The following is an 8,937-nucleotide window of genomic DNA, read 5'->3' as shown; positions in this document are numbered from 1 at the left end:
ACTCTGTACTATCCCGTATTTCCCAGATTGCCGTCACAGAGCTGCATTTGCTCAGGGCTTTGTTTCAGAGAGACCAAGATACGCGTAGGGGGGCTCCAGTGGTTTTTGCACAGATGAAGCTTTGCTATATCGACCCTAAGCACTCAGCTCTCATCATGTGCTTGTGATGTGTGGGCAGAGGTTTTTGGACCTCATCTGGCAGTTTCTACCCTAGGAAGGGAGTGGTTTGGTACTGTCACAGTACAACTGATGAATTATAATCATATGGGGCATTGGTTTATTAAGAGATGAAGGCAAGATGGAAATGAGAGCATTTCACTCAGCCTTATTTTGGAATTCCAGAGACTTAATATCAGCTCTTGGGAAAAATCACATCGTCCAAAGTCAGTTTCTTTTACTATAATATTTTTAAATTATAACTTAAGTATTTTTAAATTATGCATATTACCTTAGGCTATTTTTTAAAATAAAAAGCTTATTAGACTTTCAAAGGGATCCTTATAGTAACAGGACAATTAGTAAGAGTACAAGGTGGAAAGTATGGCAAAAACTCTGTTACAGCTTTTTTTCAGAGCTCTTTTCTTCTGTGAATGTTGGTTATGGTACTGTAGTTAATAATAAACTTCTGTGATCAGGGCTTTCACTTCTTCTGAATTATGGTCTCAACCCTCTTGGATAAGCAAGAAGGATAATAACTTTACATTAGCTCCCACCATTTGTTGTATACTATTTTACCCAGCGTTTTATAAAATGCTTCCATAATTTATGAAAAAAATGTATATGTTTCCTCTGAACTGTGAGGGGAGAAATTATGTTCACTAACATAAAACACTTGTTGGATAAATAGCAGGTAACTGAAAAATAGTAGCTAAAGTTTTACTGAGAGAGGGGGTTTGCTAGCGTGCAGAAATCAACACCAGATTTCCAACAGTACAGAACTGTGATGAGTGCTCCTCTTCTGTGTTTCCTGATTTGCTTTGTAAAAATCTGTTAATATTAATTAAACAAAATACAAAATAAAAACAAACCCCAAAGAAATAAAATAGAAGGAAATACAAAATGCATTAACATGGAAACACTAAAAAAAGAACAACAAAAATCTGTAAGTGACCGTTGGTGGTTTTGCCTGCCAGTATAGGTGTTGAGGGTGCCAATCTAAGGTAGGTATGACATGTCAGCATTGGACCTACAGTCATTATCCAAGATGGTGTTCCATTTGCAGTATGTCTGTTACTCAGACCAGTTTAGCTGTGCTATCTTGATTAGAACCCAAGTCTCCATCGCTGCTGCGAGGCCTGTATGTGAGATGAAATATGAATTATGACCAGTATGTCTATTGGACAGGTGCTGTCTCAGCACCTCTGTGTGTTTCACCAAACTGAACATCCATGACTCCAACACTGAGCCACACAGACAAAAGCATGGAAAAACGTTGTACTTTTCCCTTGAACTGACCACAAACACATCCAAGAGCAAAATATACCAAGCATTTGTATTACGATGTTTGAAACAGTGCATTGCATTTCCCAAAGATAACACAACAGTTAATTTTCTGCTTTAGTTACAATGCTTTTCCTCAGCATCAGTTGCTACTAAATAAGTCCCTATAATTTGTCAAGGGCATAACTTGCAACAAGACAGCAATAACAATTACATATTGTTTACAAATAAGATGCCATTTTCCTTTCTGGCAGGCAGCAACGGGGTTTTAATGTGTAACATTTATTCACAGATGCTTCCTTGACAATTGCAAGGGAAGAAAAAAGAGGAAAACAAACAGAAAGAAAAGGCAGAAAATACAGAGCAAATGAAAGATACAGCTTCCATCACAACTATTCATCTTGTGTCCCAGGCTGATTATGCAGATTTTGGCTGGATCAGACATCTCTGGTGAACCTGTGCATAGCAGTGAGGTGCTGTGATTTAAGTCCCTGCTTTGCTGAAGCATTGCCTCAGTTTCCCACAAACTAAGAGATACTGTGTGCTGGCAAGAGGCCCTAACTTCACAAGGGTCACAGCATTTTGGCATTTGTATTCTCATGAGGCAATTCAGCCAAGCAGGACAGATTTTTCTGCTGATTACACATGGCTGCTGTATCTCCAAGGTCTGCCTACACTTGTTAATAGAGTGTGTGAATTGCAGTGGACAACATTTCTTCCTTTGGAGCAAGAGATAACATACATAATCTTTCACTGATTGATTGATTTTGTGATGAACTGAAAAGAAATCTCATTCTAATCTTAAAAACAAAACAAACAACAGGAATTCCCACTTCTTTGCAATGAAAACCCTTTGACTTTGATATCAAGGTAATGGATACACCAGAGAGAGAGAAAGGACACACAGAGATACTGCAGAAGGCAGGACTGCCTGCCAGCTGAGAATCCTGAGCCCTTTTAAATATGAGAGCCCAATCTCTATTCTACAACTAGAAAAGTATATGGGGCTGAGAGAGAAACCTCCCCCAGGTCACCCAGTCACCTGCAGAGCTCTAGGGAGATCTTGGGTCTCCCATCTTTTTGTAGTTCCCCAGCCGCTGGCTAAACCCACTCTGAAACATGATGGGAAATACTGGAAAAGGGTTGCCATGCAAGTGGGGCCAGTCAAGTAAAAGCAAAAAAATTAGGGGATAAGCTTTACAAAATGTAAGAAATAACAAATATAAAAATACAAGACAAATGTAAATGGCACCAATCTCATTCCAGCAGATGAACTGCACTGTGAAGTGGCAGTAGTCTATCCTAAAGTAATGGAAAAGCCAAAACGGTAGGTATGGCCATTGCTTTTTCCATGTCTGTCTTTTTTTTTGTCTTTTTTTGTTTTGTTTTTTTTTTTTTTGAGCCCTCCAGCATATCTGGTGAGGGGCAATAGGCACTTTTTTTCCTGAACAGATCCAAACTGTGAGACTTTGAAAAGAGTCTGTCAGTACTGCCTCACAGCTGGCACCAGGGAGCAAGGGACAGGTGACTGTGAGTGCCTTGGACTAAGTGGTTGGCCAGAAACTAGGGTATCCATGTATTCTATGTTACAAAGAAAAAATGATATTATCACCATGTATCTTTGAAGCAATCCTGCTTACCTACAAAAGTCCTGTTCCCCGGGCCCAGGAGTAGTCAAGCCATGGGAGGTGGTTTCTTTTGCACAGCTCTGGTTCTGGTTCAGCCCTCCTGCTCAGCTTCCCACACTTGCTCTGTCGCAAGTCGGTTTGGACTATTTCCTCACTCTCAGCTTCTCTGCTGTTCTTCTCTTATGACGACACAAAAATCTACAGAGAACAGCTAAGTGGGTCATGACTAGTACATCTCCGTGCCTTTGTTTTGGATGGTAAAGACTGAGGTGTCTGATGTTGTACGAAATGGGTTCAGTGAATTTTTCCTCATCTGATCCCAATGCCTTTAATCTGAATGACCATCTATGCAAGCCAGTATTTACTAATCATAGCAGGTCCAAGAAATGTTGCAGTAAAAATAATGGTCCCTAAATTTAGGTACTCTGCAAAAATTTGCAAGCTCAACTTGCATTATAATAAGATATCAGCACATTATAATTTTTAATTAAAATTGTATGCCTTCATAAAGTCTGCAGCTCTTTTCACATGGCTGTATCCAGAAACAAGGTAACATGAGCTAATCTCTATAGAGAATGGGACATCGTATCCTGACCTTGGTACACAGACAGGGTTTTTTTTTCAGTCAGCGCATAAACATTTCACTTGCGCAAAAAGGAATTGGCTGGCATCATTTTGTAATGGACAGCAGACTGGAAAGGGAGCAGTTCCCAACTGACAGAGCAGCCATGCTTCTTCAGAGCAGCATATGACTTGTGATAATATCGTGCTCAAAAATTCTACTAGAAAAGGTTTTCCCCAGACAGCTACAGATCAGGAGATCCTTCCTTCCTCATTATTCACCAGAAACTATGAACAAACTCCCTGGGAAAAAAGCAAAATAAAACATAACAAAGAAATGCATTTAGTTCTTATTCTGTAGCAAGTCCAGTTGTATTTTTCTCTTCCTACAATTGAGAGAAATGCTTTTGGTTTGTGTCTAGTTTCCTACCTGTGCCTATTAGACTGGTATATTAGAGGTAAAAGCAAAAGAAGAGTTCTTTTTTTTAAAAGCAGAAATCTCCAGTAATAACCAACGTTTTAACTCATAGCAATGTTGTGAAAAATCATGTGCTTGTAGGTCTGAAGAATTTTTAAGGGATTATGTGCTGAGGATGGGACAGAAAAATACCAGCCAGAGTCACTGGTGCTTGCTGTAAAATTCCCACTAGTTTAAACGGAGGCAGCATTTCAAACTATGTAGCTGCTACCTACCTGAGAAATACACATAGTTTTTAATACAGGATAAGTATACATTTAGTGTGCCTTCCCACACACCATGTACTTGCTACATTGCTGGTGGCACAGCTTTCTGCAGCCATGCATAGTGCCTGCACTGTTACAGCCAGTCCATGCTGCCTCCTCGGGCATTTCCTTCCTGAGGCTGTGCCTGATGCTGATACAATTCTTCACACTGTGGGACTCCATCACGCCCTTTTCTTGGGAAATTGTTCCACAGTTTAGTAGACATTACCATAGCTTTTTTTACCCCTGACGTTCACCCTAGATTTTACTTTCCTTAATTTAATTCTGTTCTCTAAAAATCTTTTTTTCCGCTATGGGTACTTTAATTCCAGATAGAGTCACACTATTAGCAACTAGAAATCGGTCTTATTCCCTAGCTGGAGAGACCTAATCTTGAGCAGGTATATGTCATTATGGATTGTACTTAGGGGTCCGCTAAACCTTTCTGCTTGATTAACTATCCCTGCAGGGATGATAATTGCCGTTACACGTGAAAGTATCAGGCACAGAGCATAGGTACGGCCCCTCTAGCAGCGTACAGGGCAGCACTGATGGGCTCCGAGAACAGCTCTGTGCAGTCCCCCGAGCTGGGAGAGAAAAGGGAACTGTGCCCCAGCTCGTTAAAACACTGAAGACTGGAACAGACCCATGAAATAGACTGCTGGAGGGACCGCGGTTAGATGATCTTCTCCCCAGTCTATTGTACCCCCTACAGAAATAGGGAAATGCGACTATTTGAAATTAAATTCATAAATAGAGGAAGGAATGGGTTATATTCTGATTTCACATTGGCTTAAATCAGGAGCTGATATTAAATCTAATAATCCTGTAGTATCAGATGGGTCTGAGCGCCAGCTAAAGTAAAAGGCAGGCCAGGCTGAGGTGATGTGTGCTGCCAGCTTTGCTTTTACTTATTTTTCCACCAGTGATGCTTAAATATCAATCACAACAGGTACTAACAGAAGACTCGAGGAGCCTTTCCCAGCTGTTTTGGACTGCAACCCCCAAAAGCTTGCCTCTCATAATTCAGTTTTAGCTTTAGGCACTTTAAAGTTAATAGACTCATTTGAGCAAAGGGCTTATTTGAAATCCACATTGGAAAAAAGTGAGCATACATGTGCTGGTGCCAAGCTATAAACACATTTATACAGTGCAGTAAATCAATACTGCTGCCTTTCCTTGGAGAGACTGGGCCAATTAAGCCAAATGTACAGGACATGGTGATGGAACCTGTTCAGCTTATTACAGGACTGGTAGCAAGGACTGCAACCATACTACCCTGCTGAGCCCCATTTTGACATTCCCCAGCCTGGCTAAATTCTTACATATGTAGAGGTGATAAGATCTGACTTTCTGCAAACAAGAAAATGTTCAGTTTTTTGTTATCTGAGTATTTTGTTCAACTGCCTTAATTACAGGGCTCCCCCCTCCCCCCTCTTTTAAGTGTTACGCAAAATATAAAACAAGGTTATGCGAAAAGGATGTAACATTATGGAGAGCCGGTTACTTTTTGGTGTGTTAAGTCCCTGAAAATTATTTGTATTTTGTGTTTATGTAAAACCTGTCATTGACAATTAAATTTAAAGTTACCATTGCCCGAATAGGTGCTCAAATCATAGAAAGCTTAGTGTAGTTGGAAGCCGACAGCTGGTAAAGCTGTCTTATAAAAACCCTCTAAAATGCATTGGAACGTGCACAAAAAGTAATTTTTTAAATGACAGAGAAGAGGAAGGAAAAAAAGCCCTGTGTCCCATTTAAAAGGGGAGAATTCAGACTTTGAGAGAACTAGAAAGGGGGATTTGCAATGTTCTTTTAAAGGTTTTCCTTTTCAGATCCAAAAAATTCAAGCATGAGCATGCTTGTTGCTGCCCTAGCCCCTAATGCAAGATGATCCTTCCTGTGTGTATCATCTTACCTGTGCAACTCTGCCAATACCTATTTAAAGCAGGAGGAAGGGATTTCCAAATCAAGTTAAGTGCTAAAAGGCAACCGCCAGGTCACCAGCAGTGCCTGCCCAGGTCCTAACCCATAGCACTAATTATCCATCTGCCTTGTCAGGTGCCTGAACATATTCTCCATCCTATGGCTGGGCATAGGAAAAGGCTGCCTTCTCTCTTCTCACACATCTCACTCTGTAGGTAGATTTTTTTAGAATTATTTTTAAACTTTGTACTAGCTGTTTTTCTGTTTGTACCTTCACTTATCTCATTACTTGTTTCACTGCTCATTTACTCACTGAGACAAAAATTGCTTGAGACAGGCAGTAAAGAAGTATTCACCTGTGAACAGAAGCCAAACTCATTCATCTCATAAGGTTAGTGACTCACTGCACCATCATAAAACAGAGATATATTTACCCTTAAATCTTGGCTTTTGGAAAGCAAGGAGAGAAATGCATAAACACAAAGCTCACAACATAAACCTGAAAATCCACAAATATCTCATACTAGTAGGGCAGTACACTCATGGCGCTGCCCCTGGTGGGACACAGCCTTACCCCTGAAGACGCATCCATAATGAGCTGGTTCCTTGGCCATCCTTTGCAGAGGAAATGCTGTCACCTGAAGAAATAAAGGAGATATTTTGGCATAGGCCATGGAAACCTTTCTTTCCACAAAGGCTAACCAGTATCAGTGTGATTGGGGGCAGGGGGAAAGCACACAGGCTGAGGCAGGAAGGAAAGTGGACTCTGACTGCAACTTATCTCTTAGGGCAGCCCGGCCATATGCTGCTGCCTACCTTAATCCATTTACTTCATCAGTGAGGCAGGAGTTGTGGCTTCTGTACAGCATGAATTAGTGAGCTGCCTATACTCCAGTAAAACATATCCCAGCTTCCATCTTCTCTCCACCAAAACTGTCATTATCTGCAGAGCAAAAAGAGCATTGAGCGAAAGATAAAAATCTCATCTGTGAGCTGTTAATAACTAGAAGGTGATTCTGTGTGGCTGCCTCTGTGGGTTCCGTCAGTCTAGCTATTCCCCTCAACGCGATACTTACTGTGCAATACATTAACTTTCACAGCTAGTACTCTTAGTTTAATATATTGACTGCTTCTTCCAGTACATTAGTCCCATTTGCCTTTATAGCTACGATCTCTACCCAACTTAATTTGTCCTCTTTATAATTCTGAAGAAAATTTGAAAGGCAACTCAGAAAGTTCTCTCTCTGCCTCTTTCAAAGTGTGTGTCGCTGTTACAGTGTCCATTACATTGAGTTTGCATCGTCCTCATATCTACAAGGTATGAGAGTTCATTCAGTGCAAATCCTTTATAATAGTCTAACGTCTTGACTGGATTGGTAATACATTTCATTCCTAATAAGCCTGCATTTCAAAGCTGCCCATGTCCTCACAAAAATATCAGTCTGGTGTGGTTCCAAATTTGCTTTTTCAGACGCACATTCAGGTTTTGCAGAATACCAGCTGCACAGACACATACAATAAATAACTTCATGATTACTAGTTGTTGTTCTTTCATTCCCTTACTAGGTTTTTTCCCTTTTCTTTCCCTTGACATCAACTTCTGGATTACTTTGCATCAGTACCTACTAATGTTATAAGAGGTGTCCCATTTGCCTGAGATGAGGTATATTTGATCATTGGGGTTCTGATGCTCTCCTTTACTGGCATCAGACTACATTCAGTGTAACTAACCCAAGTTTAGCATCATTATATCTAATTCTCAGCACAGTAAATGAGATCAGAATCTGCTCCAATGAGTAAACACACAGAATAAATGCACAGTTGATTACTATCTGCATACAAACAGCTTAGATTGCCATAGCCACCTCATTTTCTCTCCCTGAACTACTGAAGGGTGACACTGGTAGATGATTCAAAAGCCTCAGTGGGATTTTCAGGTGTAAAACATTTCAAGTAACCCCCAAAACTTTAAATAGTTTACTTATTTGCGGCACATGGTGTGGATGATATGGAAATTAAATATCATCAGGGTTGTATTTCAACAAGTCCACAAAGGGTTAATAAAGACATATGCTTGCTGTTTGTTTTTCTGCGATATAAATTTATAAAAGTACATTAGTTCCTCATCAATTTTTAGTTTATCTCTTAATGTTCCCCAGTGGTATTCCCAATATCACTGTGGGGAGGACTGGAATAGCCACAGGGATTTTGGAACAAATCCTTTGCAGAGAAGATAAAAATTTACAATATGTACATTTATTTACTTTCACCATAATTGCTACATCTGCTTTATTGACACTAATTAATTAAGCCTCATTTAATTAATCGTGTTCTCTAAGGAAGGTGGTGTTGACGTTTTGCAGCTGGTACTCGAGAGGGGAGCTGTGGAAGGCAAACATTTTGACAGCGTCCCTGGTTTGAAGTCCTCCAGCTCCCCATACCTCTGCCAATGCCCACAGACTACGTTGGGCTGCACAACTCAAACATGCTGGATCTGAGCCTTCACCATTCCCAAAACTGCCAAAAAAACTTCTGATGGAGAAATAACAATCCAAAATCTGAGCTGAGCCTAAATAAACCCCAAACCCAGAAACAGATACGTAGATAGCATACCCCGAGTTTCCTTTTAGTGCTCTCCGTGACACCTCCTCCTCTATTTATT

General features: G+C 40.4%; 1 long non-coding RNA gene across 1 annotated transcript in view; it reads right to left on the bottom strand.

The window, feature by feature from the left end:
- Positions 1–1,161: 1,161 nt before the first annotated feature.
- LOC114013793 (uncharacterized) overlaps positions 1,162–8,937 on the bottom strand; it is a 32,446-nt gene continuing 24,670 nt past the window's right edge. The window contains exons 9-12 of the long non-coding RNA XR_008746105.1: positions 7,092–7,218; positions 6,850–6,913; positions 3,081–3,932; positions 1,162–1,295 (exon numbers count right to left, since the gene is read on the bottom strand). This is a non-coding gene — a long non-coding RNA (uncharacterized LOC114013793). The remainder of the gene's footprint in view (positions 1,296–3,080; positions 3,933–6,849; positions 6,914–7,091; positions 7,219–8,937) is intronic.

Source organism: Falco peregrinus, chromosome 2 (genome assembly GCF_023634155.1).
Source record: "Falco peregrinus isolate bFalPer1 chromosome 2, bFalPer1.pri, whole genome shotgun sequence".
NCBI classification, from domain to species: domain Eukaryota; kingdom Metazoa; phylum Chordata; class Aves; order Falconiformes; family Falconidae; genus Falco; species Falco peregrinus.
This window is presented reverse-complemented; position numbering and strand designations above follow the sequence as displayed.